This window comes from Pseudorasbora parva, chromosome 22 (genome assembly GCF_024679245.1).
Source record: "Pseudorasbora parva isolate DD20220531a chromosome 22, ASM2467924v1, whole genome shotgun sequence".
Lineage (NCBI taxonomy): Eukaryota > Metazoa > Chordata > Actinopteri > Cypriniformes > Gobionidae > Pseudorasbora > Pseudorasbora parva.
This window is the reverse complement of record NC_090193.1, coordinates 10,621,504-10,649,003: the sequence shown is the minus strand read 5'-3', so window position 1 is coordinate 10,649,003 and position 27,500 is coordinate 10,621,504. Positions and strand designations below refer to the sequence as shown.

Sequence of the window (27,500 nt, the reverse complement as noted above, 5' to 3'; positions counted from 1 at the left end):
GTGCTTATGCGATGCATTTGAAAGCACGCACGGTATTGTATGGTAGGTGCTATCTAGCTGACAAAACGGCCTATGGTTGGACTGTCAGTTTACAAGAAAAAAAAAAACTAACCATTCCAATACCAATAGTCAAAAACTATGGGCTAATAAAACAAACTAATAAAACTGCTGTAGGCTGATAGCGAAGCAAAAGAGGCAGATCGAGCCAGCCAGGAGTCGAACCTAGAATCTTCTGATCCGTAGTCAGACGCGTTATCCATTGCGCCACTGGCCCACCGGTCAGGCGCCCTGGTGTTTACACGCATCTTGGTGGTGTTCGCCTGGAGCGGGGCCTGTCGCAACATCAACTTTTTCTCATGCCATTAACAGGCCTGGAGCCAACGTAAGGAAGCGCTCCGATGAGGGGTCTGCTATGAAAAGCTTGAAGACGGAGGCGTCACATGTTAGGGATCTCTGTCTTCCTGGCGTGGCTAACGTAGCTGGGTAGCAAATTTTTTTAAAACAGTGCAAGGCTGGCCGCTCAAAAAGCCAGGTATACCTCAGAGACGACGACACTCTGTGCTGTGCGCTCTGTCAACCTCGAGCTCCTTCGCCAGATGCTCTGCAGAAGAAGGGCTGAAAACAAAAAGCGGAGTGAGTCAGGCACCTCTTGGCACTGAGAGCACGGCTGGGCTCTCCTTGTTGTCTTTTGCAAGCTGCTTTGATTGAATTGCAAGTTGCGGTGTTGTTAGGATGTTCTCACGGAGCATGTGACAGTTTCTCAGTGGAAGAACTGTGATCCAGGGTCAGAGACTCTCTCCTCTCCAAGAGGAAAAGGCTAGCCTTAGCGGTTTTGCTTGAGAAATTGCAGCAAAATCTGGTAGAGGCCGACAGGCAGGCTTGAGGAGACAGGCTGAACAGCCCTTCCCTGGTGGTCTAGTGGTTAGGATTCGGCGCTCTCACCGCCGCGGCCCGGGTTCGATTCCCGGTCAGGGAACGTTCCTTTTGCCCTCCAGCGCGGCCAAGAAAATGTTTGAGTGTGAAAAATGACCTCCTTCGAGCCGGAGTCGAACCAGCGACCTAAGGATTGCCAACGTTCCACCTACAGTCCTCCGCTCTACCAGCTGAGCTATCGAAGGTATGCAGGGAAAGAGAAGAACCTCAACCTATCAGGTTGCTGCAGCTCCACTGCTGGCTAAAAGCGATTCAGTAATAGACAGAAGCTCTGGCTGTTCGATAAGGGGAGCAAAGACAAGCCAAACTTCCCATACCGGGAGTCGAACCCGGGCCGCCTGGGTGAAAACCAGGAATCCTGACCGCTAGACCATATGGGAAAGCCCGCAAACGCCGGTCAGGCTTGTGTGCCATTTTTCATGCGTGTGGCCAGTACAAGGGCAGGGTTATGTTAGGCCCTTTGGCATTCAGTGTGTGACCGTCGCCTTTAAGAATATGGCAATGTTCCGAAGGGATTGTTTACTGAATTCACTTGTACCAGACTCGATGGAGGGAGATGTCATTTGTCTCTCCCAGGGAGTGCAGCTCTCTCCCATTCTTGTGTTCGCATAAAAAGATACTATAAACTGGTCATTAAAGCAAGGTCCCCGTGACAGTGCTTATGCGATGCATTTGAAAGCACGCACGGTATTGTATGGTAGGCGCTATCTAGCTGACAAAACGGCCTATGGTTGGACTGTCAGTTTACAAGAAAAAAAAACTAACCATTCCAATACCAATAGTCAAAAACTATGGGCTAATAAAACAAGCTAATAAAACTGCTGTAGGCTGATAGCGAAGCAAAAGAGGCAGATCGAGCCAGCCAGGAGTCGAACCTAGAATCTTCTGATCCGTAGTCAGACGCGTTATCCATTGCGCCACTGGCCCACCGGTCAGGCGCCCTGGTGTTTACACGCATCTTGGTGGTGTTCGCCTGGAGCGGGGCCTGTCGCAACATCAACTTTTTCTCATGCCATTAACAGGCCTGGAGCCAACGTAAGGAAGCGCTCCGATGAGGGGTCTGCTATGAAAAGCTTGAAGACGGAGGCGTCACATGTTAGGGATCTCTGTCTTCCTGGCGTGGCTAACGTAGCTGGGTAGCAAATTTTTTTAAAACAGTGCAAGGCTGGCCGCTCAAAAAGCCAGGCATACCTCAGAGACGACGACACTCTGTGCTATGCGCTCTGTCAACCTCGAGCTCCTTCGCCAGATGCTCTGCAGAAGAAGGGCTGAAAACAAAAAGCGGAGTGAGTCAGGCACCTCTTGGCACTGAGAGCACGGCTGGGCTCTCCTTGTTGTCTTTTGCAAGCTGCTTTGATTGAATTGCAAGTTGCGGTGTTGTTAGGATGTTCTCACGGAGCATGTGACAGTTTCTCAGTGGAAGAACTGTGATCCAGGGTCAGAGACTCTCTCCTCTCCAAGAGGAAAAGGCTAGCCTTAGCGGTTTTGCTTGAGAAATTGCAGCAAAATCTGGTAGAGGCCGACAGGCAGGCTTGAGGAGACAGGCTGAACAGCCCTTCCCTGGTGGTCTAGTGGTTAGGATTCGGCGCTCTCACCGCCGCGGCCCGGGTTCGATTCCCGGTCAGGGAACGTTCCTTTTGCCCTCCAGCGCGGCCAAGAAAATGTTTGAGTGTGAAAAGTGACCTCCTTCGAGCCGGAGTCGAACCAGCGACCTAAGGATTGCCAACGTTCCACCTACAGTCCTCCGCTCTACCAGCTGAGCTATCGAAGGTATGCAGGGAAAGAGAAGAACCTCAACCTATCAGGTTGCTGCAGCTCCACTGCTGGCTAAAAGCGATTCAGTAATAGACAGAAGCTCTGGCTGTTCGATAAGGGGAGCAAAGACAAGCCAAACTTCCCATACCGGGAGTCGAACCCGGGCCGCCTGGGTGAAAACCAGGAATCCTGACCGCTAGACCATATGGGAAAGCCCGCAAACGCCGGTCAGGCTTGTGTGCCATTTTTCATGCGTGTGGCCAGTACAAGGGCAGGGTTATGTTAGGCCCTTTGGCATTCAGTGTGTGACCGTCGCCTTTAAGAATATGGCAATGTTCCGAAGGGATTGTTTACTGAATTCACTTGTACCAGACTCGATGGAGGGAGATGTCATTTGTCTCTCCCAGGGAGTGCAGCTCTCTCCCATTCTTGTGTTCGCATAAAAAGATACTATAAACTGGTCATTAAAGCAAGGTCCCCGTGACAGTGCTTATGCGATGCATTTGAAAGCACGCACGGTATTGTATGGTAGGCGCTATCTAGCTGACAAAACGGCCTATGGTTGGACTGTCAGTTTACAAGAAAAAAAAACTAACCATTCCAATACCAATAGTCAAAAACTATGGGCTAATAAAACAAGCTAATAAAACTGCTGTAGGCTGATAGCGAAGCAAAAGAGGCAGATCGAGCCAGCCAGGAGTCGAACCTAGAATCTTCTGATTCGTAGTCAGACGCGTTATCCATTGCGCCACTGGCCCACCGGTCAGGCGCCCTGGTGTTTACACGCATCTTGGTGGTGTTCGCCTGGAGCGGGGCCTGTCGCAACATCAACTTTTTCTCATGCCATTAACAGGCCTGGAGCCAACGTAAGGAAGCGCTCCGATGAGGGGTCTGCTATGAAAAGCTTGAAGACGGAGGCGTCACATGTTAGGGATCTCTGTCTTCCTGGCGTGGCTAACGTAGCTGGGTAGCAAATTACTTTAAAACAGTGCAAGGCTGGCCGCTCAAAAAACCAGGCATACCTCAGAGACGACGACACTCTGTGCTATGCGCTCTGTCAACCTCAAGCTCCTTCGCCAGATGCTCTGCAGAAGAAGGGCTGAAAACAAAAAGCGGAGTGAGTCAGGCACCTCTTGGCACTGAGAGCACAGCTGGGCTCTCCTTGTTGTCTTTTGCAAGCTGCTTTTATTGAATTGCAAGTTGCGGTGTTGTTAGGATGTTCTCACGGAGCATGTGACAGTTTCTCAGTGGAAGAACTGTGATCCAGGGTCAGAGACTCTCTCCTCTCCAAGAGGAAAAGGCTAGCCTTAGCGGTTTTGCTTGAGAAATTGCAGCAAAATCTGGTAGAGGCCCACAGGCAGGCTTGAGGAGACAGGCTGAAGAGCCCTTCCCTGGTGGTCTAGTGGTTAGGATTCGGCGCTCTCACCGCCGCGGCCCGGGTTCGATTCCCGGTCAGGGAACGTTCCTTTTGCCCTCCAGCGCGGCCAAGAAAATGTTTGAGTGTGAAAAGTGACCTCCTTCGAGCCGGAGTCGAACCAGCGACCTAAGGATTGCCAACGTTCCACCTACAGTCCTCCGCTCTACCAGCTGAGCTATCGAAGGTATGCAGGGAAAGAGAAGAACCTCAACCTATCAGGTTGCTGCAGCTCCACTGCTGGCTAAAAGCGATTCAGTAATAGACAGAAGCTCTGGCTGTTCGATAAGGGGAGCAAAGACAAGCCAAACTTCCCATACCGGGAGTCGAACCCGGGCCGCCTGGGTGAAAACCAGGAATCCTGACCGCTAGACCATATGGGAAAGCCCGCAAACGCCGGTCAGGCTTGTGTGCCATTTTTCATGCGTGTGGCCAGTACAAGGGCAGGGTTATGTTAGGCCCTTTGGCATTCAGTGTGTGACCGTCGCCTTTAAGAATATGGCAATGTTCCGAAGGGATTGTTTACTGAATTCACTTGCACCAGACTCGATGGAGGGAGATGTCATTTGTCTCTCCCAGGGGGTGCAGCTCTCTCCCATTCTTGTGTTCGCATAAAAAGATACTATAAACTGGTCATTAAAGCAAGGTCCCCGTGACAGTGCTTATGCGATGCATTTGAAAGCACGCACGGTATTGTATGGTAGGTGCTATCTAGCTGACAAAACGGCCTATGGTTGGACTGTCAGTTTACAAGAAAAAAAAAAACTAACCATTCCAATACCAATAGTCAAAAACTATGGGCTAATAAAACAAACTAATAAAACTGCTGTAGGCTGATAGCGAAGCAAAAGAGGCAGATCGAGCCAGCCAGGAGTCGAACCTAGAATCTTCTGATCCGTAGTCAGACGCGTTATCCATTGCGCCACTGGCCCACCGGTCAGGCGCCCTGGTGTTTACACGCATCTTGGTGGTGTTCGCCTGGAGCGGGGCCTGTCGCAACATCAACTTTTTCTCATGCCATTAACAGGCCTGGAGCCAACGTAAGGAAGCGCTCCGATGAGGGGTCTGCTATGAAAAGCTTGAAGACGGAGGCGTCACATGTTAGGGATCTCTGTCTTCCTGGCGTGGCTAACGTAGCTGGGTAGCAAATTTTTTTAAAACAGTGCAAGGCTGGCCGCTCAAAAAGCCAGGCATACCTCAGAGACGACGACACTCTGTGCTGTGCGCTCTGTCAACCTCGAGCTCCTTCGCCAGATGCTCTGCAGAAGAAGGGCTGAAAACAAAAAGCGGAGTGAGTCAGGCACCTCTTGGCACTGAGAGCACGGCTGGGCTCTCCTTGTTGTCTTTTGCAAGCTGCTTTGATTGAATTGCAAGTTGCGGTGTTGTTAGGATGTTCTCACGGAGCATGTGACAGTTTCTCAGTGGAAGAACTGTGATCCAGGGTCAGAGACTCTCTCCTCTCCAAGAGGAAAAGGCTAGCCTTAGCGGTTTTGCTTGAGAAATTGCAGCAAAATCTGGTAGAGGCCGACAGGCAGGCTTGAGGAGACAGGCTGAACAGCCCTTCCCTGGTGGTCTAGTGGTTAGGATTCGGCGCTCTCACCGCCGCGGCCCGGGTTCGATTCCCGGTCAGGGAACGTTCCTTTTGCCCTCCAGCGCGGCCAAGAAAATGTTTGAGTGTGAAAAATGACCTCCTTCGAGCCGGAGTCGAACCAGCGACCTAAGGATTGCCAACGTTCCACCTACAGTCCTCCGCTCTACCAGCTGAGCTATCGAAGGTATGCAGGGAAAGAGAAGAACCTCAACCTATCAGGTTGCTGCAGCTCCACTGCTGGCTAAAAGCGATTCAGTAATAGACAGAAGCTCTGGCTGTTCGATAAGGGGAGCAAAGACAAGCCAAACTTCCCATACCGGGAGTCGAACCCGGGCCGCCTGGGTGAAAACCAGGAATCCTGACGGCTAGACCATATGGGAAAGCCCGCAAACGCCGGTCAGGCTTGTGTGCCATTTTTCATGCGTGTGGCCAGTACAAGGGCAGGGTTATGTTAGGCCCTTTGGCATTCAGTGTGTGACCGTCGCCTTTAAGAATATGGCAATGTTCCGAAGGGATTGTTTACTGAATTCACTTGTACCAGACTCGATGGAGGGAGATGTCATTTGTCTCTCCCAGGGAGTGCAGCTCTCTCCCATTCTTGTGTTCGCATAAAAAGATACTATAAACTGGTCATTAAAGCAAGGTCCCCGTGACAGTGCTTATGCGATGCATTTGAAAGCACGCACGGTATTGTATGGTAGGCGCTATCTAGCTGACAAAACGGCCTATGGTTGGACTGTCAGTTTACAAGAAAAAAAAACTAACCATTGCAATACCAATAGTCAAAAACTATGGGCTAATAAAACAAGCTAATAAAACTGCTGTAGGCTGATAGCGAAGCAAAAGAGGCAGATCGAGCCAGCCAGGAGTCGAACCTAGAATCTTCTGATCCGTAGTCAGACGCGTTATCCATTGCGCCACTGGCCCACCGGTCAGGCGCCCTGGTGTTTACACGCATCTTGGTGGTGTTCGCCTGGAGCGGGGCCTGTCGCAACATCAACTTTTTCTCATGCCATTAACAGGCCTGGAGCCAACGTAAGGAAGCGCTCCGATGAGGGGTCTGCTATGAAAAGCTTGAAGACGGAGGCGTCACATGTTAGGGATCTCTGTCTTCCTGGCGTGGCTAACGTAGCTGGGTAGCAAATTTTTTTAAAACAGTGCAAGGCTGGCCGCTCAAAAAGCCAGGCATACCTCAGAGACGACGACACTCTGTGCTATGCGCTCTGTCAACCTCGAGCTCCTTCGCCAGATGCTCTGCAGAAGAAGGGCTGAAAACAAAAAGCGGAGTGAGTCAGGCACCTCTTGGCACTGAGAGCACGGGTGGGCTCTCCTTGTTGTCTTTTGCAAGCTGCTTTGATTGAATTGCAAGTTGCGATGTTGTTAGGATGTTCTCACAGAGCATGTGACAGTTTCTCAGTGGAAGAACTGTGATCCAGGGTCAGAGACTCTCTCCTCTCCAAGAGGAAAAGGCTAGCCATAGCGGTTTTGCTTGAGAAATTGCAGCAAAATCTGGTAGAGGCCCACAGGAAGGCTTGAGGAGACAGGCTGAACAGCCCTTCCCTGGTGGTCTAGTGGTTAGGATTCGGCGCTCTCACCGCCGCGGCCCGGGTTCGATTCCCGGTCAGGGAACGTTCCTTTTGCCCTCCAGCGCGGCCAAGAAAATGTTTGAGTGTGAAAAGTGACCTCCTTCGAGCCGGAGTTTAACCAGCGACCTAAGGATTGCCAACGTTCCACCTACAGTCCTCCGCTCTACCAGCTGAGCTATCGAAGGTATGCAGGGAAAGAGAAGAACCTCAACCTATCAGGTTGCTGCAGCTCCACTGCTGGCTAAAAGCGATTCAGTAATAGACAGAAGCTCTGGCTGTTCGATAAGGGGAGCAAAGACAAGCCAAACTTCCCATACCGGGAGTCGAACCCGGGCCGCCTGGGTGAAAACCAGGAATCCTGACCGCTAGACCATATGGGAAAGCCCGCAAACGCCGGTCAGGCTTGTGTGCCATTTTTCATGCGTGTGGCCAGTACAAGGGCAGGGTTATGTTAGGCCCTTTGGCATTCAGTGTGTGACCGTCGCCTTTAAGAATATGGCAATGTTCCGAAGGGATTGTTTACTGAATTCACTTGTACCAGACTCGATGGAGGGAGATGTCATTTGTCTCTCCCAGGGGGTGCAGCTCTCTCCCATTCTTGTGTTCGCATAAAAAGATACTATAAACTGGTCATTAAAGCAAGGTCCCCGTGACAGTGCTTATGCGATGCATTTGAAAGCACGCACGGTATTGTATGGTAGGTGCTATCTAGCTGACAAAACGGCCTATGGTTGGACTGTCAGTTTACAAGAAAAAAAAAACTAACCATTCCAATACCAATAGTCAAAAACTATGGGCTAATAAAACAAACTAATGAAACTGCTGTAGGCTGATAGCGAAGCAAAAGAGGCAGATCGAGCCAGCCAGGAGTCGAACCTAGAATCTTCTGATCCGTAGTCAGACGCGTTATCCATTGCGCCACTGGCCCACCGGTCATGCGCCCTGGTGTTTACACGCATCTTGGTTGTGTTCGCCTGGAGCGGGGCCTGTCGCAACATCAACTTTTTCTCATGCCATTAACAGGCCTGGAGCCAACGTAAGGAAGCGCTCCGATGAGGGGTCTGCTATGAAAAGCTTGAAGAAGGAGGCGTCACATGTTAGGGATCTCTGTCTTCCTGGCGTGGCTAACGTAGCTGGGTAGCAAATTACTTTAAAACAGTGCAAGGCTGGCCGCTCAAAAAACCAGGCATACCTCAGAGACGACGACACTCTGTGCTATGCGCTCTGTCAACCTCGAGCTCCTTCGCCAGATGCTCTGCAGAAGAAGGGCTGAAAACAAAAAACGGAGTGAGTCAGGCACCTCTTGGCACTGAGAGCACGGCTGGGCTCTCCTTGTTGTCTTTTGCAAGCTGCTTTGATTGAATTGCAAGTTGCGGTGTTGTTAGGATGTTCTCACGGAGCATGTGACCGTTTCTCAGTGGAAGAACTGTGATCCAGGGCCAGAGACTCTCTCCTCTCCAAGAGGAAAAGGCTAGCCTTAGCGGTTTTGCTTGAGAAATTGCAGCAAAATCTGGTAGAGGCCCACAGGCAGGCTTGAGGAGACAGGCTGAACAGCCTTTCCCTGGTGGTCTAGTGGTTAGGATTCGGCGCTCTCACCGCCGCGGCCCGGGTTCGATTCCCGGTCAGGGAACGTTCCTTTTGCCCTCCAGCGCGGCCAAGAAAATGTTTGAGTGTGAAAAGTGACCTCCTTCGAGCCGGAGTCGAACCAGCGACCTAAGGATTGCCAACGGTCCACCTACAGTCCTCCGCTCTACCAGCTGAGCTATCGAAGGTATGCAGGGGAAGAGAAGAACCTCAACCTATCAGGTTGCTGCAGCTCCACTGCTGGCTAAAAGCGATTCAGTAATAGACAGAAGCTCTGGCTGTTCGATAAGGGGAGCAAAGACAAGCCAAACTTCCCATACCGGGAGTCGAACCCGGGCCGCCTGGGTGAAAACCAGGAATCCTGACCGCTAGACCATATGGGAAAGCCCGCAAACGCCGGTCAGGCTTGTGTGCCATTTTTCATGCGTGTGGCCAGTACAAGGGCAGGGTTATGTTAGGCCCGTTGGCATTCAGTGTGTGACCGTCGCCTTTAAGAATATGGCAATGTTCCGAAGGGATTGTTTACTGAATTCACTTGTACCAGACTCGATGGAGGGAGATGTCATTTGTCTCTCCCAGGGGGTGCAGCTCTCTCCCATTCTTGTGTTCGCATAAAAAGATACTATAAACTGGTCATTAAAGCAAGGTCCCCGTGACAGTGCTTATGCGATGCATTTGAAAGCACGCACGGTATTGTATGGTAGGCGCTATCTAGCTGACAAAACGGCCTATGGTTGGACTGTCAGTTTACAAGAAAAAAAAACTAACCATTCCAATACCAATAGTCAAAAACTATGGGCTAATAAAACAAGCTAATAAAACTGCTGTAGGCTGATAGGGAAGCAAAAGAGGCAGATCGAGCCAGCCAGGAGTCGAACCTAGAATCTTCTGATCCGTAGTCAGACGCGTTATCCATTGCGCCACTGGCCCACCGGTGAGGCGCCCTGGTGTTTACACGCATCTTGGTGGTGTTTGCCTGGAGCGGGGCCTGTCGCAACATCAACTTTTTCTCATGCCATTAACAGGCCTGGAGCCAACGTAAGGAAGCGCTCCGATGAGGGGTCTGCTATGAAAAGCTTGAAGACGGAGGTGTCACATGTTAGGGATCTCTGTCTTCCTTGCGTGGCTATTGTAGCTGGGTATCAAATTACTTTAAAACAGTGCAAGGCTGGCCGCTCAAAAAGCCAGGCATACCTCAGAGACGACGACACTCTGTGCTATGCGCTCTGTCAACCTGGAGCTCCTTCGCCAGATGCTCTGCAGAAGAAGGGCTGAAAACAAAAAGCGGAGTGAGTCAGGCACCTCTTGGCACTGAGAGCACGGCTGGGCTCTCCTTGTTGTCTTTTGCAAGCTGCTTTGATTGAATTGCAAGTTGCGATGTTGTTAGGATGTTCTCACAGAGCATGTGACAGTTTCTCAGTGGAAGAACTGTGATCCAGGGTCAGAGACTCTCTCCTCTCCAAGAGGAAAAGGCTAGCCATAGCAGTTTTGCTTGAGAAATTGCAGCAAAATCTGGTAGAGGCCCACAGGAAGGCTTGAGGAGACGAGCTGAACAGCCCTTCCCTGGTGGTCTAGTGGTTAGGATTCGGCGCTCTCACCGCCGCGGCCCGGGTTCGATTCCCGGTCAGGGAACGTTCCTTTTGCCCTCCAGCGCGGCCAAGAAAATGTTTGAGTGTGAAAAGAGACCTCCTTCGAGCCGGAGTCGAACCAGCGACCTAAGGATTGTCAACGGTCCACCTACAGTCCTCCGCTCTACCAGCTGAGCTATCGAAGGTATGCAGGGAAAGAGAAGAACCTCAACCTATCAGGTTGCTGCAGCTCCACTGCTGGCTAAAAGCGATTCAGTAATAGACAGAAGCTCTGGCTGTTCGATAAGGGGAGCAAAGACAAGCCAAACTTCCCATACCGGGAGTCGAAGCCGGGCCACCTGGGTGAAAACCAGGAATCCTGACCGCTAGACCATATGGGAAAGCCCACAAACGCCGGTCAGGCTTGTGTGCCATTTTTCATGCGTGTGGCCAGTACAAGGGCAGGGTTATGTTAGGCCCTTTGGCATTCAGTGTGTGACCGTCACCTTTAAGAATATGGCAATGTTCCGAAGGGATTGTTTACTGAATTCACTTGTACCAGACTCGATGGAGGGAGATGTCATTTGTCTCTCCCAGGGGGTGCAGCTCTCTCCCATTCTTGTGTTCGCATAAAAAGATACTATAAACTGGTCATTAAAGCAAGGTCCCCGTGACAGTGCTTATGCGATGCATTTGAAAGCACGCACGGTATTGTATGGTAGGCGCTATCTAGCTGACAAAACGGCCTATGGTTGGACTGTCAGTTTACAAGAAAAAAAAACTAACCATTCCAATACCAATAGTCAAAAACTATGGGCTAATAAAACAAACTAATAAAACTGCTGTAGGCTGATAGCGAAGCAAAAGAGGCAGATCGAGCCAGCCAGGAGTCGAACCTAGAATCTTCTGATCCGTAGTCAGACGCGTTATCCATTGCGCCACTGGCCCACCGGTGAGGCGCCCTGGTGTTTACACGCATCTTGGTGGTGTTTGCCTGGAGCGGGGCCTGTCGCAACATCAACTTTTTCTCATGCCATTAACAGGCCTGGAGCCAACGTAAGGAAGCGCTCCGATGAGGGGTCTGCTATGAAAAGCTTGAAGACGGAGGTGTCACATGTTAGGGATCTCTGTCTTCCTGGCGTGGCTAACGTAGCTGGGTAGCAAATTACTTTAAAACAGTGCAAGGCTGGCCGCTCAAAAAGCCAGGCATACCTCAGAGACGACGACACTCTGTGCTATGCGCTCTGTCAACCTGGAGCTCCTTCGCCAGATGCTCTGCAGAAGAAGGGCTGAAAACAAAAAGCGGAGTGAGTCAGGCACCTCTTGGCACTGAGAGCACGGCTGGGCTCTCCTTGTTGTCTTTTGCAAGCTGCTTTGATTGAATTGCAAGTTGCGATGTTGTTAGGATGTTCTCACAGAGCATGTGACAGTTTCTCAGTGGAAGAACTGTGATCCAGGGTCAGAGACTCTCTCCTCTCCAAGAGGAAAAGGCTAGCCATAGCGGTTTTGCTTGAGAAATTGCAGCAAAATCTGGTAGAGGCCCACAGGAAGGCTTGAGGAGACAGGCTGAACAGCCCTTCCCTGGTGGTCTAGTGGTTAGGATTCGGCGCTCTCACCGCCGCGGCCCGGGTTCGATTCCCGGTCAGGGAACGTTCCTTTTGCCCTCCAGCGCGGCCAAGAAAATGTTTGAGCTTGAAAAGTGACCTCCTTCGAGCCGGAGTCGAACCAGCGACCTAAGGATTGCCAACGTTCCACCTACAGTCCTCCGCTCTACCAGCTGAGCTATCGAAGGTATGCAGGGAAAGAGAAGAACCTCAACCTATCAGGTTGCTGCAGCTCCACTGCTGGCTAAAAGCGATTCAGTAATAGACAGAAGCTCTGGCTGTTCGATAAGGGGAGCAAAGACAAGCCAAACTTCCCATACCGGGAGTCGAACCCGGGCCGCCTGGGTGAAAACCAGGAATCCTGACCGCTAGACCATATGGGAAAGCCCGCAAACGCCGGTCAGGCTTGTGTGCCATTTTTCATGCGTGTGGCCAGTACAAGGGCAGGGTTATGTTAGGCCCTTTGGCATTCAGTGTGTGACCGTCGCCTTTAAGAATATGGCAATGTTCCGAAGGGATTGTTTACTGAATTCACTTGTACCAGACTCGATGGAGGGAGATGTCATTTGTCTCTCCCAGGGGGTGCAGCTCTCTCCCATTCTTGTGTTCGCATAAAAAGATACTATAAACTGGTCATTAAAGCAAGGTCCCCGTGACAGTGCTTATGCGATGCATTTGAAAGCACGCACGGTATTGTATGGTAGGCGCTATCTAGCTGACAAAACGGCCTATGGTTGGACTGTCAGTTTACAAGAAAAAAAAACTAACCATTCCAATACCAATAGTCAAAAACTATGGGCTAATAAAACAAGCTAATAAAACTGCTGTAGGCTGATAGCGAAGCAAAAGAGGCAGATCGAGCCAGCCAGGAGTCGAACCTAGAATCTTCTGATCCGTAGTCAGACGCGTTATCCATTGCGCCACTGGCCCACCGGTGAGGTGCCCTGGTGTTTACACGCATCTTGGTGGTGTTTGCCTGGAGCGGGGCCTGTCGCAACATCAACTTTTTCTCATGCCATTAACAGGCCTGGAGCCAACGTAAGGAAGCGCTCCAAAGAGGGGTCTGCTATGAAAAGCTTGAAGACGGAGGCGTCACATGTTAGGGATCTCTGTCTTCCTGGCGTGGCTAACGTAGCTGGGTAGCAAATTACTTTAAAACAGTGCAAGGCTGGCCGCTCAAAAAGCCAGGCATACCTCAGAGACGACGACACTCTGTGCTATGCGCTCTGTCAACCTCGAGCTCCTTCGCCAGATGCTCTGCAGAAGAAGGGCTGAAAACAAAAAGCAGAGTTAGTCAGGCACTTCTTGGCACTGTGAGCACGGCTGGGCTCTTCTTGTTGTCTTTTGCAAGCTGCTTTGATTGAATTGCAAGTTGCGATGTTGTTAGGATGTTCTCACAGAGCATGTGACAGTTTCTCAGTGGAAGAACTGTGATCCAGGGTCAGAGACTCTCTCCTCTCCAAGAGGAAAAGGCTAGCCTTAGCGGTTTTGCTTGAGAAATTGCAGCAAAATCTGGTAGAGGCCCACAGGCAGGCTTGAGGAGACAGGCTGAACAGCCCTTCCCTGGTGGTCTAGTGGTTAGGATTCTGCGCTCTCACCGCCGCGGCCCGGGTTCGATTCCCGGTCAGGGAACGTTCCTTTAGCCCTCCAGCGCGGCCAAGAAAATGTTTGAGTGTGAAAAGTGACCTCCTTCGAGCCGGAGTCGAACCAGCGACCTAAGGATTGCCAATGGTCCACCTACAGTCCTCCGCTCTACCAGCTGAGCTATCGAAGGTATGCAGGGAAAGAGAAGAACCTCAACCTATCAGGTTGCTGCAGCTCCACTGCTGGCTAAAAGCAATTCAGTAATAGACAGAAGCTCTGGCTGTTCGATAAGGGGAGCAAAGACAAGCCAAACTTCCCATACCGGGAGTCGAACCCGGGCCGCCTGGGTGAAAACCAGGAATCCTGACGGCTAGACCATATGGGAAAGCCCGCAAATGCCGGTCAGGCTTGTGTGCCATTTTTCATGCGTGTGGCCTTTACAAGGGCAGGGTTATGTTAGGCCCTTTGGCATTCAGTGTGTGACCGTCGCCTTTAAGAATATGGCAATGTTCCGAAGGGATTGTTTACTGAATTCACTTGTACCAGACTCGATGGAGGGAGATGTCATTTGTCTCTCCCAGGGGGTGCAGCTCTCTCCCATTCTTGTGTTCGCATAAAAAGATACTATAAACTGGTCATTAAAGCAAGGTCCCCGTGACAGTGCTTATGCGATGCATTTGAAAGCACGCACGGTATTGTATGGTAGGTGCTATCTAGCTGACAAAACGGCCTATGGTTGGACTGTCAGTTTACAAGAAAAAAAAAACTAACCATTCCAATACCAATAGTCAAAAACTATGGGCTAATAAAACAAACTAATAAAACTGCTGTAGGCTGATAGCGAAGCAAAAGAGGCAGATCGAGCCAGCCAGGAGTCGAACCTAGAATCTTCTGATCCGTAGTCAGACGCGTTATCCATTGCGCCACTGGCCCACCGGTCATGCGCCCTGGTGTTTACACGCATCTTGGTGGTGTTCGCCTGGAGCGGGGCCTGTCGCAACATCAACTTTTTCTCATGCCATTAACAGGCCTGGAGCCAACGTAAGGAAGCGCTCCGATGAGGGGTCTGCTATGAAAAGCTTGAAGAAGGAGGCGTCACATGTTAGGGATCTCTGTCTTCCTGGCGTGGCTAACGTAGCTGGGTAGCAAATTACTTTAAAACAGTGCAAGGCTGGCCGCTCAAAAAACCAGGCATACCTCAGAGACGACGACACTCTGTGCTATGCGCTCTGTCAACCTCGAGCTCCTTCGCCAGATGCTCTGCAGAAGAAGGGCTGAAAACAAAAAACGGAGTGAGTCAGGCACCTCTTGGCACTGAGAGCACGGCTGGGCTCTCCTTGTTGTCTGTTGCAAGCTGCTTTGATTGAATTGCAAGTTGCGGTGTTGTTAGGATGTTCTCACGGAGCATGTGACCGTTTCTCAGTGGAAGAACTGTGATCCAGGGTCAGAGACTCTCTCCTCTCCAAGAGGAAAAGGCTAGCCTTAGCGGTTTTGCTTGAGAAATTGCAGCAAAATCTGGTAGAGGCCCACAGGCAGGCTTGAGGAGACAGGCTGAACAGCCCTTCCCTGGTGGTCTAGTGGTTAGGATTCGGCGCTCTCACCGCCGCGGCCCGGGTTCGATTCCCGGTCAGGGAACGTTCCTTTTGCCCTCCAGCGCGGCCAAGAAAATGTTTGAGTGTGAAAAGTGACCTCCTCGAGCCGGAGTCGAACCAGCGACCTAAGGATTGCCAACGGTCCACCTACAGTCCTCCGCTCTACCAGCTGAGCTATCGAAGGTATGCAGCGGAAGAGAAGAACCTCAACCTATCAGGTTGCTGCAGCTCCACTGCTGGCTAAAAGCGATTCAGTAATAGACAGAAGCTCTGGCTGTTCGATAAGGGGAGCAAAGACAAGCCAAACTTCCCATACCGGGAGTCGAACCCGGGCCGCCTGGGTGAAAACCAGGAATCCTGACCGCTAGACCATATGGGAAAGCCCGCAAACGCCGGTCAGGCTTGTGTGCCATTTTTCATGCGTGTGGCCAGTACAAGGGCAGGGTTATGTTAGGCCCTTTGGCATTCAGTGTGTGACCGTCGCCTTTAAGAATATGGCAATGTTCCGAAGGGATTGTTTACTGAATTCACTTGTACCAGACTCGATGGAGGGAGATGTCATTTGTCTCTCCCAGGGGGTGCAGCTCTCTCCCATTCTTGTGTTCGCATAAAAAGATACTATAAACTGGTCATTAAAGCAAGGTCCCTGTGACAGTGCTTATGCGATGCATTTGAAAGCACGCACGGTATTGTATGGTAGGTGCTATCTAGCTGACAAAACGGCCTATGGTTGGACTGTCAGTTTACAAGAAAAAAAAAACTAACCATTCCAATACCAATAGTCAAAAACTATGGGCTAATAAAACAAACTAATAAAACTGCTGTAGGCTGATAGCGAAGCAAAAGAGGCAGATCGAGCCAGCCAGGAGTCGAACCTAGAATCTTCTGATCCGTAGTCAGACGCGTTATCCATTGCGCCACTGGCCCACCGGTCAGGCGCCCTGGTGTTTACACGCATCTTGGTGGTGTTCGCCTGGAGCGGGGCCTGTCGCAACATCAACTTTTTCTCATGCCATTAACAGGCCTGGAGCCAACGTAAGGAAGCGCTCCGATGAGGGGTCTGCTATGAAAAGCTTGAAGATGGAGGCGTCACATGTTAGGGATCTCTGTCTTCCTGGCGTGGCTAACGTAGCTGGGTAGCAAATTTTTTTAAAACAGTGCAAGGCTGGCCGCTCAAAAAACCAGGCATACCTCAGAGACGACGAAACTCTGTGCTATGCGCTCTGTCAACCTCGAGCTCCTTCGCCAGATGCTCTGCAGAAGAAGGGCTGAAAACAAAAAGCGGAGTGAGTCAGGCACCTCTTGGCACTGAGAGCACGGCTGGGCTCTCCTTGTTGTCTTTTGCAAGCTGCTTTGATTGAATTGCAAGTTGCGGTGTTGTTAGGATGTTCTCACGGAGCATGTGACAGTTTCTCAGTGGAAGAACTGTGATCCAGGGTCAGAGACTCTCTCCTCTCCAAGAGGAAAAGGCTAGCCTTAGCGGTTTTGCTTGAGAAATTGCAGCAAAATCTGGTAGAGGCCCACAGGCAGGCTTGAGGAGACAGGCTGAAGAGCCCTTCCCTGGTGGTCTAGTGGTTAGGATTCGGCGCTCTCACCGCTGCGGCCCGGGTTCGATTCCCGGTCAGGGAACGTTCCTTTTGCCCTCCAGCGCGGCCAAGAAAATGTTTGAGTGTGAAAAGTGACCTCCTTCGAGCCGGAGTCGAACCAGCGACCTAAGGATTGCCAACGTTCCACCTACAGTCCTCCGCTCTACCAGCTGAGCTATCGAAGGTATGCAGGGAAAGAGAAGAACCTCAACCTATCAGGTTGCTGCAGCTCCACTGCTGGCTAAAAGCGATTCAGTAATAGACAGAAGCTCTTGCTGTTCGATAAGGGGAGCAAAGACAAGCCAAACTTCCCATACCGGGAGTCGAACCCGGGCCGCCTGGGTGAAAACCAGGAATCCTGACCGCTAGACCATATGGGAAAGCCCGCAAACGCCGGTCAGGCTTGTGTGCCATTTTTCATGCGTGTGGCCAGTACAAGGGCAGGGTTATGTTAGGCCCTTTGGCATTCAGTGTGTGACCGTCGCCTTTAAGAATATGGCAATGTTCCGAAGGGATTGTTTACTGAATTCACTTGTACCAGACTCGATGGAGGGAGATGTCATTTGTCTCTCCCAGGGAGTGCAGCTCTCTCCCATTCTTGTGTTCGCATAAAAAGATACTATAAACTGGTCATTAAAGCAAGGTCCCCGTGACAGTGCTTATGCGATGCATTTGAAAGCACGCACGGTATTGTATGGTAGGCGCTATCTAGCTGACAAAACGGCCTATGGTTGGACTGTCAGTTTACAAGAAAAAAAAAACTAACCATTCCAATACCAATAGTCAAAAACTATGGGCTAATAAAACAAGCTAATAAAACTGCTGTAGGCTGATAGCGAAGCAAAAGAGGCAGATCGAGCCAGCCAGGAGTCGAACCTAGAATCTTCTGATCCGTAGTCAGACGCGTTATCCATTGCGCCACTGGCCCACCGGTCAGGCGCCCTGGTGTTTACACGCATCTTGGTGGTGTTCGCCTGGAGCGGGGCCTGTCGCAACATCAACTTTTTCTCATGCCATTAACAGGCCTGGAGCCAACGTAAGGAAGCGCTCCGATGAGGGGTCTGCTATGAAAAGCTTGAAGACGGAGGCGTCACATGTTAGGGATCTCTGTCTTCCTGGCGTGGCTAACGTAGCTGGGTAGCAAATTACTTTAAAACAGTGCAAGGCTGGCCGCTCAAAAAACCAGGCATACCTCAGAGACGACGACACTCTGTGCTATGCGCTCTGTCAACCTCGAGCTCCTTCGCCAGATGCTCTGCAGAAGAAGGGCTGAAAACAAAAAGCGGAGTGAGTCAGGCACCTCTTGGCACTGAGAGCACGGCTGGGCTCTCCTTGTTGTCTTTTGCAAGCTGCTTTGATTGAATTGCAAGTTGCGGTGTTGTTAGGATGTTCTCACGGAGCATGTGACAGTTTCTCAGTGGAAGAACTGTGATCCAGGGTCAGAGACTCTCTCCTCTCCAAGAGGAAAAGGCTAGCCTTAGCGGTTTTGCTTGAGAAATTGCAGCAAAATCTGGTAGAGGCCCACAGGAAGGCTTGAGGAGACAGGCTGAACAGCCCTTCCCTGGTGGTCTAGTGGTTAGGATTCTGCGCTCTCACCGCCGCGGCCCGGGTTCGATTCCCGGTCAGGGAACGTTCCTTTAGCCCTCCAGCGCGGCCAAGAAAATGTTTGAGTGTGAAAAGTGACCTCCTTCGAGCCGGAGTTGAACCAGCGACCTAAGGATTGCCAATGGTCCACCTACAGTCCTCCGCTCTACCAGCTGAGCTATCGAAGGTATGCAGCGGAAGAGAAGAACCTCAACCTATCAGGTTGCTGCAGCTCCACTGCTGGCTAAAAGCGATTCAGTAATAGACAGAAGCTCTGGCTGTTCGATAAGGGGAGCAAAGACAAGCCAAACTTCCCATACCGGGAGTCGAACCCGGGCCGCCTGGGTGAAAACCAGGAATCCTGACCGCTAGACCATATGGGAAAGCCCGCAAACGCCGGTCAGGCTTGTGTGCCATTTTTCATGCGTGTGGCCAGTACAAGGGCAGGGTTATGTTAGGCCCTTTGGCATTCAGTGTGTGACCGTCGCCTTTAAGAATATGGCAATGTTCCGAAGGGATTGTTTACTGAATTCACTTGTACCAGACTCGATGGAGGGAGATGTCATTTGTCTCTCCCAGGGGGTGCAGCTCTCTCCCATTCTTGTGTTCGCATAAAAAGATACTATAAACTGGTCATTAAAGCAAGGTCCCTGTGACAGTGCTTATGCGATGCATTTGAAAGCACGCACGGTATTGTATGGTAGGTGCTATCTAGCTGACAAAACGGCCTATGGTTGGACTGTCAGTTTACAAGAAAAAAAAAACTAACCATTCCAATACCAATAGTCAAAAACTATGGGCTAATAAAACAAACTAATAAAACTGCTGTAGGCTGATAGCGAAGCAAAAGAGGCAGATCGAGCCAGCCAGGAGTCGAACCTAGAATTTTCTGATCCGTAGTCAGACGCGTTATCCATTGCACCACTGGCCCACCGGTCAGGCGCCCTGGTGTTTACACGCATCTTGGTGGTGTTCGCCTGGAGCGGGGCCTGTCGCAACATCAACTTTTTCTCATGCCATTAACAGGCCTGGAGCCAACGTAAGGAAGCGCTCCGATGAGGGGTCTGCTATGAAAAGCTTGAAGATGGAGGCGTCACATGTTAGGGATCTCTGTCTTCCTGGCGTGGCTAACGTAGCTGGGTAGCAAATTTTTTTAAAACAGTGCAAGGCTGGCCGCTCAAAAAACCAGGCATACCTCAGAGACGACGAAACTCTGTGCTATGCGCTCTGTCAACCTCGAGCTCCTTCGCCAGATGCTCTGCAGAAGAAGGGCTGAAAACAAAAAGCGGAGTGAGTCAGGCACCTCTTGGCACTGAGAGCACGGCTGGGCTCTCCTTGTTGTCTTTTGCAAGCTGCTTTGATTGAATTGCAAGTTGCGGTGTTGTTAGGATGTTCTCACGGAGCATGTGACAGTTTCTCAGTGGAAGAACTGTGATCCAGGGTCAGAGACTCTCTCCTCTCCAAGAGGAAAAGGCTAGCCTTAGCGGTTTTGCTTGAGAAATTGCAGCAAAATCTGGTAGAGGCCCACAGGCAGGCTTGAGGAGACAGGCTGAAGAGCCCTTCCCTGGTGGTCTAGTGGTTAGGATTCGGCGCTCTCACCGCTGCGGCCCGGGTTCGATTCCCGGTCAGGGAACGTTCCTTTTGCCCTCCAGCGCGGCCAAGAAAATGTTTGAGTGTGAAAAGTGACCTCCTTCGAGCCGGAGTCGAACCAGCGACCTAAGGATTGCCAACGTTCCACCTACAGTCCTCCGCTCTACCAGCTGAGCTATCGAAGGTATGCAGGGAAAGAGAAGAACCTCAACCTATCAGGTTGCTGCAGCTCCACTGCTGGCTAAAAGCGATTCAGTAATAGACAGAAGCTCTTGCTGTTCGATAAGGGGAGCAAAGACAAGCCAAACTTCCCATACCGGGAGTCGAACCCGGGCCGCCTGGGTGAAAACCAGGAATCCTGACCGCTAGACCATATGGGAAAGCCCGCAAACGCCGGTCAGGCTTGTGTGCCATTTTTCATGCGTGTGGCCAGTACAAGGGCAGGGTTATGTTAGGCCCTTTGGCATTCAGTGTGTGACCGTCGCCTTTAAGAATATGGCAATGTTCCGAAGGGATTGTTTACTGAATTCACTTGTACCAGACTCGATGGAGGGAGATGTCATTTGTCTCTCCCAGGGAGTGCAGCTCTCTCCCATTCTTGTGTTCGCATAAAAAGATACTATAAACTGGTCATTAAAGCAAGGTCCCCGTGACAGTGCTTATGCGATGCATTTGAAAGCACGCACGGTATTGTATGGTAGGCGCTATCTAGCTGACAAAACGGCCTATGGTTGGACTGTCAGTTTACAAGAAAAAAAAAACTAACCATTCCAATACCAATAGTCAAAAACTATGGGCTAATAAAACAAGCTAATAAAACTGCTGTAGGCTGATAGCGAAGCAAAAGAGGCAGATCGAGCCAGCCAGGAGTCGAACCTAGAATCTTCTGATCCGTAGTCAGACGCGTTATCCATTGCGCCACTGGCCCACCGGTCAGGCGCCCTGGTGTTTACACGCATCTTGGTGGTGTTCGCCTGGAGCGGGGCCTGTCGCAACATCAACTTTTTCTCATGCCATTAACAGGCCTGGAGCCAACGTAAGGAAGCGCTCCGATGAGGGGTCTGCTATGAAAAGCTTGAAGACGGAGGCGTCACATGTTAGGGATCTCTGTCTTCCTGGCGTGGCTAACGTAGCTGGGTAGCAAATTACTTTAAAACAGTGCAAGGCTGGCCGCTCAAAAAACCAGGCATACCTCAGAGACGACGACACTCTGTGCTATGCGCTCTGTCAACCTCGAGCTCCTTCGCCAGATGCTCTGCAGAAGAAGGGCTGAAAACAAAAAGCGGAGTGAGTCAGGCACCTCTTGGCACTGAGAGCACGGCTGGGCTCTCCTTGTTGTCTTTTGCAAGCTGCTTTGATTGAATTGCAAGTTGCGGTGTTGTTAGGATGTTCTCACGGAGCATGTGACAGTTTCTCAGTGGAAGAACTGTGATCCAGGGTCAGAGACTCTCTCCTCTCCAAGAGGAAAAGGCTAGCCTTAGCGGTTTTGCTTGAGAAATTGCAGCAAAATCTGGTAGAGGCCCACAGGCAGGCTTGAGGAGACAGGCTGAAGAGCCCTTCCCTGGTGGTCTAGTGGTTAGGATTCGGCGCTCTCACCGCCGCGGCCCGGGTTCGATTCCCGGTCAGGGAATGTTCCTTTTGCCCTCCAGCGCGGCCAAGAAAATGTTTGAGTGTGAAAAGTGACCTCCTTCGAGCCGGAGTCGAACCAGCGACCTAAGGATTGCCAACGTTCCACCTACAGTCCTCCGCTCTACCAGCTGAGCTATCGAAGGTATGCAGGGAAAGAGAAGAACCTCAACCTATCAGGTTGCTGCAGCTCCACTGCTGGCTAAAAGCGATTCAGTAATAGACAGAAGCTCTGGCTGTTCGATAAGGGGAGCAAAGACAAGCCAAACTTCCCATACCGGGAGTCGAACCCGGGCCGCCTGGGTGAAAACCAGGAATCCTGACCGCTAGACCATATGGGAAAGCCCGCAAACGCCGGTCAGGCTTGTGTGCCATTTTTCATGCGTGTGGCCAGTACAAGGGCAGGGTTATGTTAGGCCCTTTGGCATTCAGTGTGTGACCGTCGCCTTTAAGAATATGGCAATGTTCCGAAGGGATTGTTTACTGAATTCACTTGTACCAGACTCGATGGAGGGAGATGTCATTTGTCTCTCCCAGGGGGTGCAGCTCTCTCCCATTCTTGTGTTCGCATAAAAAGATACTATAAACTGGTCATTAAAGCAAGGTCCCCGTGACAGTGCTTATGCGATGCATTTGAAAGCACGCACGGTATTGTATGGTAGGCGCTATCTAGCTGACAAAACGGCCTATGGTTGGACTGTCAGTTTACAAGAAAAAAAAACTAACCATTCCAATACCAATAGTCAAAAACTATGGGCTAATAAAACAAGCTAATAAAACTGCTGTAGGCTGATAGCGAAGCAAAAGAGGCAGATCGAGCCAGCCAGGAGTCGAACCTAGAATCTTCTGATCCGTAGTCAGACGCGTTATCCATTGCGCCACTGGCCCACCGATGAGGCGCCCTGGTGTTTACACGCATCTTGGTGGTGTTTGCCTGGAGCGGGGCCTGTCGCAACATCAACTTTTTCTCATGCCATTAACAGGCCTGGAGCCAACAAAAAGCGGAGTGAGTCAGGCACCTCTTGGCACTAAGAGCACGGCTGGGCTCTCCTTGTTGTCTTTTGCAAGCTGCTTTGATTGAATTGCAAGTTGCGATGTTGTTAGGATGTTCTCACAGAGCATGTGACAGTTTCTCAGTGGAAGAACTGTGATCCAGGGTCAGAGACTCTCTCCTCTCCAAGAGGAAAAGGCTAGCCATAGCGGTTTTGCTTGAGAAATTGCAGCAAAATCTGGTAGAGGCCCACAGGAAGGCTTGAGGAGACAGGCTGAACAGCCCTTCCCTGGTGGTCTAGTGGTTAGGATTCGGCGCTCTCACCGCCGCGGCCCGGGTTCGATTCCCGGTCAGGGAACGTTCCTTTTGCCCTCCAGCGAGGCCAAGAAAATGTTTGAGTGTGAAAAGTGACCTCCTTCGAGCCGGAGTCGAACCAGCGACCTAAGGATTGCCAACGTTCCACCTACAGTCCTCCGCTCTACCAGCTGAGCTATCGAAGGTATGCAGGGAAAGAGAAGAACCTCAACCTATCAGGTTGCTGCAGCTCCACTGCTGGCTAAAAGCGATTCAGTAATAGACAGAAGCTCTGGCTGTTCGATAAGGGGAGCAAAGACAAGCCAAACTTCCCATACCGGGAGTCGAACCCGGGCCGCCTGGGTGAAAACCAGGAATCCTGACCGCTAGACCATATGGGAAAGCCCGCAAACGCCGGTCAGGCTTGTGTGCCATTTTTCATGCGTGTGGCCAGTACAAGGGCAGGGTTATGTTAGGCCCTTTGGCATTCAGTGTGTGACCGTCGCCTTTAAGAATATGGCAATGTTCCGAAGGGATTGTTTACTGAATTCACTTGTACCAGACTCGATGGAGGGAGATGTCATTTGTCTCTCCCAGGGGGTGCAGCTCTCTCCCATTCTTGTGTTCGCATAAAAAGATACTATAAACTGGTCAATAAAGCAAGGTCCCCGTGACAGTGCTTATGCGATGCATTTGAAAGCACGCACGGTATTGTATGGTAGGTGCTATCTAGCTGACAAAACGGCCTATGGTTGGACTGTCAGTTTACAAGAAAAAAAAAACTAACCATTCCAGTACCAATAGTCAAAAACTATGGGCTAATAAAACAAACTAATAAAACTGCTGTAGGCTGATAGCGAAGCAAAAGAGGCAGATCGAGCCAGCCAGGAGTCGAACCTAGAATCTTCTGATCCGTAGTCAGACGCGTTATCCATTGCGCCACTGGCCCACCGGTCATGCGCCCTGGTGTTTACACGCATCTTGGTGGTGTTCGCCTGGAGCGGGGCCTGTCGCAACATCAACTTTTTCTCATGCCATTAACAGGCCTGGAGCCAACGTAAGGAAGCGCTCCGATGAGGGGTCTGCTATGAAAAGCTTGAAGAAGGAGGCGTCACATGTTAGGGATCTCTGTCTTCCTGGCGTGGCTAACGTAGCTGGGTAGCAAATTACTTTAAAACAGTGCAAGGCTGGCCGCTCAAAAAACCAGGCATACCTCAGAGACGACGACACTCTGTGCTATGCGCTCTGTCAACCTCGAGCTCCTTCGCCAGATGCTCTGCAGAAGAAGGGCTGAAAACAAAAAACGGAGTGAGTCAGGCACCTCTTGGCACTGAGAGCACGGCTGGGCTCTCCTTGTTGTCTGTTGCAAGCTGCTTTGATTGAATTGCAAGTTGCGGTGTTGTTAGGATGTTCTCACGGAGCATGTGACCGTTTCTCAGTGGAAGAACTGTGATCCAGGGTCAGAGACTCTCTCCTCTCCAAGAGGAAAAGGCTAGCCTTAGCGGTTTTGCTTGAGAAATTGCAGCAAAATCTGGTAGAGGCCCACAGGCAGGCTTGAGGAGACAGGCTGAACAGCCCTTCCCTGGTGGTCTAGTGGTTAGGATTCGGCGCTCTCACCGCCGCGGCCCGGGTTCGATTCCCGGTCAGGGAACGTTCCTTTTGCCCTCCAGCGCGGCCAAGAAAATGTTTGAGTGTGAAAAGTGACCTCCTCGAGCCGGAGTCGAACCAGCGACCTAAGGATTGCCAACGGTCCACCTACAGTCCTCCGCTCTACCAGCTGAGCTATCGAAGGTATGCAGGGGAAGAGAAGAACCTCAACCTATCAGGTTGCTGCAGCTCCACTGCTGGCTAAAAGCGATTCAGTAATAGACAGAAGCTCTGGCTGTTCGATAAGGGGAGCAAAGACAAGCCAAACTTCCCATACCGGGAGTCGAACCCGGGCCGCCTGGGTGAAAACCAGGAATCCTGACCGCTAGACCATATGGGAAAGCCCGCAAACGCCGGTCAGGCTTGTGTGCCATTTTTCATGCGTGTGGCCAGTACAAGGGCAGGGTTATGTTAGGCCCTTTGGCATTCAGTGTGTGACCGTCGCCTTTAAGAATATGGCAATGTTCCGAAGGGATTGTTTACTGAATTCACTTGTACCAGACTCGATGGAGGGAGATGTCATTTGTCTCTCCCAGGGGGTGCAGCTCTCTCCCATTCTTGTGTTCGCATAAAAAGATACTATAAACTGGTCATTAAAGCAAGGTCCCCGTGACAGTGCTTATGCGATGCATTTGAAAGCACGCACGGTATTGTATGGTAGGTGCTATCTAGCTGACAAAACGGCCTATGGTTGGACTGTCAGTTTACAAGAAAAAAAAAACTAACCATTCCAATACCAATAGTCAAAAACTATGGGCTAATAAAACAAACTAATAAAACTGCTGTAGGCTGATAGCGAAGCAAAAGAGGCAGATCGAGCCAGCCAGGAGTCGAACCTAGAATCTTCTGATCCGTAGTCAGACGCGTTATCCATTGCGCCACTGGCCCACCGGTCAGGCGCCCTGGTGTTTACACGCATCTTGGTGGTGTTCGCCTGGAGCGGGGCCTGTCGCAACATCAACTTTTTCTCATGCCATTAACAGGCCTGGAGCCAACGTAAGGAAGCGCTCCGATGAGGGGTCTGCTATGAAAAGCTTGAAGACGGAGGCGTCACATGTTAGGGATCTCTGTCTTCCTGGCGTGGCTAACGTAGCTGGGTAGCAAATTACTTTAAAACAGTGCAAGGTTGGCCGCTCAAAAAACCAGGCATACCTCAGAGACGACGACACTCTGTGCTATGCGCTCTGTCAACCTCGAGCTCCTTCGCCAGATGCTCTGCAGAAGAAGGGCTGAAAACAAAAAGCGGAGTGAGTCAGGCACCTCTTGGCACTGAGAGCACGGCTGGGCTCTCCTTGTTGTCTTTTGCAAGCTGCTTTGATTGAATTGCAAGTTGCGGTGTTGTTAGGATGTTCTCACGGAGCATGTGACAGTTTCTCAGTGGAAGAACTGTGATCCAGGGTCAGAGACTCTCTCCTCTCCAAGAGGAAAAGGCTAGCCTTAGCGGTTTTGCTTGAGAAATTGCAGCAAAATCTGGTAGAGGCCCACAGGCAGGCTTGAGGAGACAGGCTGAAGAGCCCTTCCCTGGTGGTCTAGTGGTTAGGATTCGGTGCTCTCACCGCCTCGGCCCGGGTTCGATTCCCGGTCAGGGAATGTTCCTTTTGCCCTCCAGCGCGGCCAAGAAAATGTTTGAGTGGGAAAAGTGACCTCCTTCGAGCCGGAGTCGAACCAGCGACCTAAGGATTGCCAACGTTCCACCTACAGTCCTCCGCTCTACCAGCTGAGCTATCGAAGGTATGCAGGGAAAGAGAAGAACCTCAACCTATCAGGTTGCTGCAGCTCCACTGCTGGCTAAAAGCGATTCAGTAATAGACAGAAGCTCTGGCTGTTCGATAAGGGGAGCAAAGACAAGCCAAACTTCCCATACCGGGAGTCGAACCCGGGCCGCCTGGGTGAAAACCAGGAATCCTGACCGCTAGACCATATGGGAAAGCCCGCAAACGCCGGTCAGGCTTGTGTGCCATTTTTCATGCGTGTGGCCAGTACAAGGGCAGGGTTATGTTAGGCCCTTTGGCATTCAGTGTGTGACCGTCGCCTTTAAGAATATGGCAATGTTCCGAAGGGATTGTTTACTGAATTCACTTGTACCAGACTCGATGGAGGGAGATGTCATTTGTCTCTCCCAGGGGGTGCAGCTCTCTCCCATTCTTGTGTTCGCATAAAAAGATACTATAAACTGGTCATTAAAGCAAGGTCCCCGTGACAGTGCTTATGCGATGCATTTGAAAGCACGCACGGTATTGTATGGTAGGCGCTATCTAGCTGACAAAACGGCCTATGGTTGGACTGTCAGTTTACAAGAAAAAAAAACTAACCATTCCAATACCAATAGTCAAAAACTATGGGCTAATAAAACAAGCTAATAAAACTGCTGTAGGCTGATAGCGAAGCAAAAGAGGCAGATCGAGCCAGCCAGGAGTCGAACCTAGAATCTTCTGATCCGTAGTCAGACGCGTTATCCATTGCGCCACTGGCCCACCGATGAGGCGCCCTGGTGTTTACACGCATCTTGGTGGTGTATGCCTGGAGCGGGGCCTGTCGCAACATCAACTTTTTCTCATGCCATTAACAGGCCTGGAGCCAACAAAAAGCGGAGTGAGTCAGGCACCTCTTGGCACTAAGAGCACGGCTGGGCTCTCCTTGTTGTCTTTTGCAAGCTGCTTTGATTGAATTGCAAGTTGCGATGTTGTTAGGATGTTCTCACAGAGCATGTGACAGTTTCTCAGTGGAAGAACTGTGATCCAGGGTCAGAGACTCTCTCCTCTCCAAGAGGAAAAGGCTAGCCTTAGCGGTTTTGCTTGAGAAATTGCAGCAAAATCTGGTAGAGGCCCACAGGCAGGCTTGAGGAGACAGGCTGAACAGCCCTTCCCTGGTGGTCTAGTGGTTAGGATTCGGCGCTCTCACCGCCGCGGCCCGGGTTCGATTCCCGGTCAGGGAACGTTCCTTTTGCCCTCCAGCGCGGCCAAGAAAATGT

General features: G+C 51.0%; 48 non-coding genes across 48 annotated transcripts; 17 read left to right on the top strand and 31 right to left on the bottom strand.

Annotated features, from left to right (window-relative positions):
* Window positions 1–201: 201 nt before the first annotated feature.
* Window positions 202–274, bottom strand: trnar-acg (transfer RNA arginine (anticodon ACG)). Its single transcript has one exon. It is a non-coding gene; the product is annotated as a tRNA-Arg (tRNA).
* A 630-nt stretch (window positions 275–904) lies between these two features.
* Window positions 905–976, top strand: trnae-cuc (transfer RNA glutamic acid (anticodon CUC)). Its single transcript has one exon. It is a non-coding gene; the product is annotated as a tRNA-Glu (tRNA).
* A 265-nt stretch (window positions 977–1,241) lies between these two features.
* trnae-uuc (transfer RNA glutamic acid (anticodon UUC)) lies at window positions 1,242–1,313 on the bottom strand. Its single transcript has one exon. It is a non-coding gene; the product is annotated as a tRNA-Glu (tRNA).
* Window positions 1,314–1,787: 474 nt separating this feature from the next.
* Window positions 1,788–1,860, bottom strand: trnar-acg (transfer RNA arginine (anticodon ACG)). The gene has a single exon. It is a non-coding gene; the product is annotated as a tRNA-Arg (tRNA).
* Window positions 1,861–2,490: 630 nt separating this feature from the next.
* On the top strand, window positions 2,491–2,562 carry trnae-cuc (transfer RNA glutamic acid (anticodon CUC)). Its single transcript has one exon. It is a non-coding gene; the product is annotated as a tRNA-Glu (tRNA).
* Window positions 2,563–2,827: 265 nt separating this feature from the next.
* trnae-uuc (transfer RNA glutamic acid (anticodon UUC)) lies at window positions 2,828–2,899 on the bottom strand. Its single transcript has one exon. It is a non-coding gene; the product is annotated as a tRNA-Glu (tRNA).
* Window positions 2,900–3,373: 474 nt separating this feature from the next.
* On the bottom strand, window positions 3,374–3,446 carry trnar-acg (transfer RNA arginine (anticodon ACG)). Its single transcript has one exon. It is a non-coding gene; the product is annotated as a tRNA-Arg (tRNA).
* A 630-nt stretch (window positions 3,447–4,076) lies between these two features.
* trnae-cuc (transfer RNA glutamic acid (anticodon CUC)) lies at window positions 4,077–4,148 on the top strand. Its single transcript has one exon. It is a non-coding gene; the product is annotated as a tRNA-Glu (tRNA).
* Window positions 4,149–4,413: 265 nt separating this feature from the next.
* On the bottom strand, window positions 4,414–4,485 carry trnae-uuc (transfer RNA glutamic acid (anticodon UUC)). The gene has a single exon. It is a non-coding gene; the product is annotated as a tRNA-Glu (tRNA).
* Window positions 4,486–4,961: 476 nt separating this feature from the next.
* On the bottom strand, window positions 4,962–5,034 carry trnar-acg (transfer RNA arginine (anticodon ACG)). Its single transcript has one exon. It is a non-coding gene; the product is annotated as a tRNA-Arg (tRNA).
* A 630-nt stretch (window positions 5,035–5,664) lies between these two features.
* On the top strand, window positions 5,665–5,736 carry trnae-cuc (transfer RNA glutamic acid (anticodon CUC)). Its single transcript has one exon. It is a non-coding gene; the product is annotated as a tRNA-Glu (tRNA).
* An 811-nt stretch (window positions 5,737–6,547) lies between these two features.
* On the bottom strand, window positions 6,548–6,620 carry trnar-acg (transfer RNA arginine (anticodon ACG)). The gene has a single exon. It is a non-coding gene; the product is annotated as a tRNA-Arg (tRNA).
* Window positions 6,621–7,250: 630 nt separating this feature from the next.
* Window positions 7,251–7,322, top strand: trnae-cuc (transfer RNA glutamic acid (anticodon CUC)). The gene has a single exon. It is a non-coding gene; the product is annotated as a tRNA-Glu (tRNA).
* A 265-nt stretch (window positions 7,323–7,587) lies between these two features.
* trnae-uuc (transfer RNA glutamic acid (anticodon UUC)) lies at window positions 7,588–7,659 on the bottom strand. Its single transcript has one exon. It is a non-coding gene; the product is annotated as a tRNA-Glu (tRNA).
* A 475-nt stretch (window positions 7,660–8,134) lies between these two features.
* trnar-acg (transfer RNA arginine (anticodon ACG)) lies at window positions 8,135–8,207 on the bottom strand. The gene has a single exon. It is a non-coding gene; the product is annotated as a tRNA-Arg (tRNA).
* A 630-nt stretch (window positions 8,208–8,837) lies between these two features.
* Window positions 8,838–8,909, top strand: trnae-cuc (transfer RNA glutamic acid (anticodon CUC)). The gene has a single exon. It is a non-coding gene; the product is annotated as a tRNA-Glu (tRNA).
* Window positions 8,910–9,174: 265 nt separating this feature from the next.
* Window positions 9,175–9,246, bottom strand: trnae-uuc (transfer RNA glutamic acid (anticodon UUC)). The gene has a single exon. It is a non-coding gene; the product is annotated as a tRNA-Glu (tRNA).
* Window positions 9,247–9,720: 474 nt separating this feature from the next.
* trnar-acg (transfer RNA arginine (anticodon ACG)) lies at window positions 9,721–9,793 on the bottom strand. The gene has a single exon. It is a non-coding gene; the product is annotated as a tRNA-Arg (tRNA).
* Window positions 9,794–10,423: 630 nt separating this feature from the next.
* Window positions 10,424–10,495, top strand: trnae-cuc (transfer RNA glutamic acid (anticodon CUC)). The gene has a single exon. It is a non-coding gene; the product is annotated as a tRNA-Glu (tRNA).
* An 811-nt stretch (window positions 10,496–11,306) lies between these two features.
* Window positions 11,307–11,379, bottom strand: trnar-acg (transfer RNA arginine (anticodon ACG)). Its single transcript has one exon. It is a non-coding gene; the product is annotated as a tRNA-Arg (tRNA).
* Window positions 11,380–12,009: 630 nt separating this feature from the next.
* trnae-cuc (transfer RNA glutamic acid (anticodon CUC)) lies at window positions 12,010–12,081 on the top strand. Its single transcript has one exon. It is a non-coding gene; the product is annotated as a tRNA-Glu (tRNA).
* Window positions 12,082–12,346: 265 nt separating this feature from the next.
* On the bottom strand, window positions 12,347–12,418 carry trnae-uuc (transfer RNA glutamic acid (anticodon UUC)). Its single transcript has one exon. It is a non-coding gene; the product is annotated as a tRNA-Glu (tRNA).
* Window positions 12,419–12,892: 474 nt separating this feature from the next.
* Window positions 12,893–12,965, bottom strand: trnar-acg (transfer RNA arginine (anticodon ACG)). Its single transcript has one exon. It is a non-coding gene; the product is annotated as a tRNA-Arg (tRNA).
* Window positions 12,966–13,595: 630 nt separating this feature from the next.
* Window positions 13,596–13,667, top strand: trnae-cuc (transfer RNA glutamic acid (anticodon CUC)). The gene has a single exon. It is a non-coding gene; the product is annotated as a tRNA-Glu (tRNA).
* An 812-nt stretch (window positions 13,668–14,479) lies between these two features.
* On the bottom strand, window positions 14,480–14,552 carry trnar-acg (transfer RNA arginine (anticodon ACG)). Its single transcript has one exon. It is a non-coding gene; the product is annotated as a tRNA-Arg (tRNA).
* A 630-nt stretch (window positions 14,553–15,182) lies between these two features.
* On the top strand, window positions 15,183–15,254 carry trnae-cuc (transfer RNA glutamic acid (anticodon CUC)). The gene has a single exon. It is a non-coding gene; the product is annotated as a tRNA-Glu (tRNA).
* A 264-nt stretch (window positions 15,255–15,518) lies between these two features.
* trnae-uuc (transfer RNA glutamic acid (anticodon UUC)) lies at window positions 15,519–15,590 on the bottom strand. Its single transcript has one exon. It is a non-coding gene; the product is annotated as a tRNA-Glu (tRNA).
* Window positions 15,591–16,065: 475 nt separating this feature from the next.
* trnar-acg (transfer RNA arginine (anticodon ACG)) lies at window positions 16,066–16,138 on the bottom strand. The gene has a single exon. It is a non-coding gene; the product is annotated as a tRNA-Arg (tRNA).
* Window positions 16,139–16,768: 630 nt separating this feature from the next.
* On the top strand, window positions 16,769–16,840 carry trnae-cuc (transfer RNA glutamic acid (anticodon CUC)). The gene has a single exon. It is a non-coding gene; the product is annotated as a tRNA-Glu (tRNA).
* A 265-nt stretch (window positions 16,841–17,105) lies between these two features.
* Window positions 17,106–17,177, bottom strand: trnae-uuc (transfer RNA glutamic acid (anticodon UUC)). Its single transcript has one exon. It is a non-coding gene; the product is annotated as a tRNA-Glu (tRNA).
* A 475-nt stretch (window positions 17,178–17,652) lies between these two features.
* On the bottom strand, window positions 17,653–17,725 carry trnar-acg (transfer RNA arginine (anticodon ACG)). Its single transcript has one exon. It is a non-coding gene; the product is annotated as a tRNA-Arg (tRNA).
* Window positions 17,726–18,355: 630 nt separating this feature from the next.
* On the top strand, window positions 18,356–18,427 carry trnae-cuc (transfer RNA glutamic acid (anticodon CUC)). Its single transcript has one exon. It is a non-coding gene; the product is annotated as a tRNA-Glu (tRNA).
* A 265-nt stretch (window positions 18,428–18,692) lies between these two features.
* trnae-uuc (transfer RNA glutamic acid (anticodon UUC)) lies at window positions 18,693–18,764 on the bottom strand. Its single transcript has one exon. It is a non-coding gene; the product is annotated as a tRNA-Glu (tRNA).
* Window positions 18,765–19,942: 1,178 nt separating this feature from the next.
* Window positions 19,943–20,014, top strand: trnae-cuc (transfer RNA glutamic acid (anticodon CUC)). Its single transcript has one exon. It is a non-coding gene; the product is annotated as a tRNA-Glu (tRNA).
* Window positions 20,015–20,279: 265 nt separating this feature from the next.
* trnae-uuc (transfer RNA glutamic acid (anticodon UUC)) lies at window positions 20,280–20,351 on the bottom strand. The gene has a single exon. It is a non-coding gene; the product is annotated as a tRNA-Glu (tRNA).
* A 475-nt stretch (window positions 20,352–20,826) lies between these two features.
* trnar-acg (transfer RNA arginine (anticodon ACG)) lies at window positions 20,827–20,899 on the bottom strand. Its single transcript has one exon. It is a non-coding gene; the product is annotated as a tRNA-Arg (tRNA).
* A 630-nt stretch (window positions 20,900–21,529) lies between these two features.
* trnae-cuc (transfer RNA glutamic acid (anticodon CUC)) lies at window positions 21,530–21,601 on the top strand. Its single transcript has one exon. It is a non-coding gene; the product is annotated as a tRNA-Glu (tRNA).
* A 265-nt stretch (window positions 21,602–21,866) lies between these two features.
* trnae-uuc (transfer RNA glutamic acid (anticodon UUC)) lies at window positions 21,867–21,938 on the bottom strand. Its single transcript has one exon. It is a non-coding gene; the product is annotated as a tRNA-Glu (tRNA).
* A 474-nt stretch (window positions 21,939–22,412) lies between these two features.
* trnar-acg (transfer RNA arginine (anticodon ACG)) lies at window positions 22,413–22,485 on the bottom strand. Its single transcript has one exon. It is a non-coding gene; the product is annotated as a tRNA-Arg (tRNA).
* A 389-nt stretch (window positions 22,486–22,874) lies between these two features.
* Window positions 22,875–22,946, top strand: trnae-cuc (transfer RNA glutamic acid (anticodon CUC)). Its single transcript has one exon. It is a non-coding gene; the product is annotated as a tRNA-Glu (tRNA).
* A 265-nt stretch (window positions 22,947–23,211) lies between these two features.
* Window positions 23,212–23,283, bottom strand: trnae-uuc (transfer RNA glutamic acid (anticodon UUC)). Its single transcript has one exon. It is a non-coding gene; the product is annotated as a tRNA-Glu (tRNA).
* Window positions 23,284–23,758: 475 nt separating this feature from the next.
* Window positions 23,759–23,831, bottom strand: trnar-acg (transfer RNA arginine (anticodon ACG)). The gene has a single exon. It is a non-coding gene; the product is annotated as a tRNA-Arg (tRNA).
* A 630-nt stretch (window positions 23,832–24,461) lies between these two features.
* On the top strand, window positions 24,462–24,533 carry trnae-cuc (transfer RNA glutamic acid (anticodon CUC)). Its single transcript has one exon. It is a non-coding gene; the product is annotated as a tRNA-Glu (tRNA).
* Window positions 24,534–24,797: 264 nt separating this feature from the next.
* trnae-uuc (transfer RNA glutamic acid (anticodon UUC)) lies at window positions 24,798–24,869 on the bottom strand. The gene has a single exon. It is a non-coding gene; the product is annotated as a tRNA-Glu (tRNA).
* A 475-nt stretch (window positions 24,870–25,344) lies between these two features.
* On the bottom strand, window positions 25,345–25,417 carry trnar-acg (transfer RNA arginine (anticodon ACG)). Its single transcript has one exon. It is a non-coding gene; the product is annotated as a tRNA-Arg (tRNA).
* A 967-nt stretch (window positions 25,418–26,384) lies between these two features.
* On the bottom strand, window positions 26,385–26,456 carry trnae-uuc (transfer RNA glutamic acid (anticodon UUC)). Its single transcript has one exon. It is a non-coding gene; the product is annotated as a tRNA-Glu (tRNA).
* A 474-nt stretch (window positions 26,457–26,930) lies between these two features.
* trnar-acg (transfer RNA arginine (anticodon ACG)) lies at window positions 26,931–27,003 on the bottom strand. Its single transcript has one exon. It is a non-coding gene; the product is annotated as a tRNA-Arg (tRNA).
* Window positions 27,004–27,392: 389 nt separating this feature from the next.
* trnae-cuc (transfer RNA glutamic acid (anticodon CUC)) lies at window positions 27,393–27,464 on the top strand. Its single transcript has one exon. It is a non-coding gene; the product is annotated as a tRNA-Glu (tRNA).
* Window positions 27,465–27,500: the final 36 nt, after the last annotated feature.